General features: G+C 37.7%; 1 protein-coding gene across 1 annotated transcript in view; it reads left to right on the forward strand.

Annotated features, from left to right (window-relative positions):
* Nucleotides 1-212, forward strand: part of CSUI_008609 (smc n terminal domain-containing protein) — a gene marked incomplete at its 3' end in the record, with an annotated part of 3,047 nt that overhangs the window by 549 nt on the left and 2,286 nt on the right. The window lies entirely within an intron of this gene.

Genomic DNA, 212 nt, shown 5'->3' on the forward strand with positions numbered 1-212 from the left:
GATAGATAGATAGATGAATAGACCAGTGCATGTGAATGTATGTAGAAGATATCTTGACTTTTATCTGTATATACACTTGGGACTTTTTGTCTGTACAAGAAGAGTGGAAGGAGAAGGAAGAGGAGAAGCTTGATCTCCTTCTCCTTTCTCTTTTCTTTTCTCTAGTTAGCAATCGAGCCGCTAGAGAGACTGATAGATCTATCTATCTATCT

Source organism: Cystoisospora suis, assembly GCF_002600585.1.
Source record: "Cystoisospora suis strain Wien I chromosome Unknown contig_4881, whole genome shotgun sequence".
Lineage (NCBI taxonomy): Eukaryota > Apicomplexa > Conoidasida > Eucoccidiorida > Sarcocystidae > Cystoisospora > Cystoisospora suis.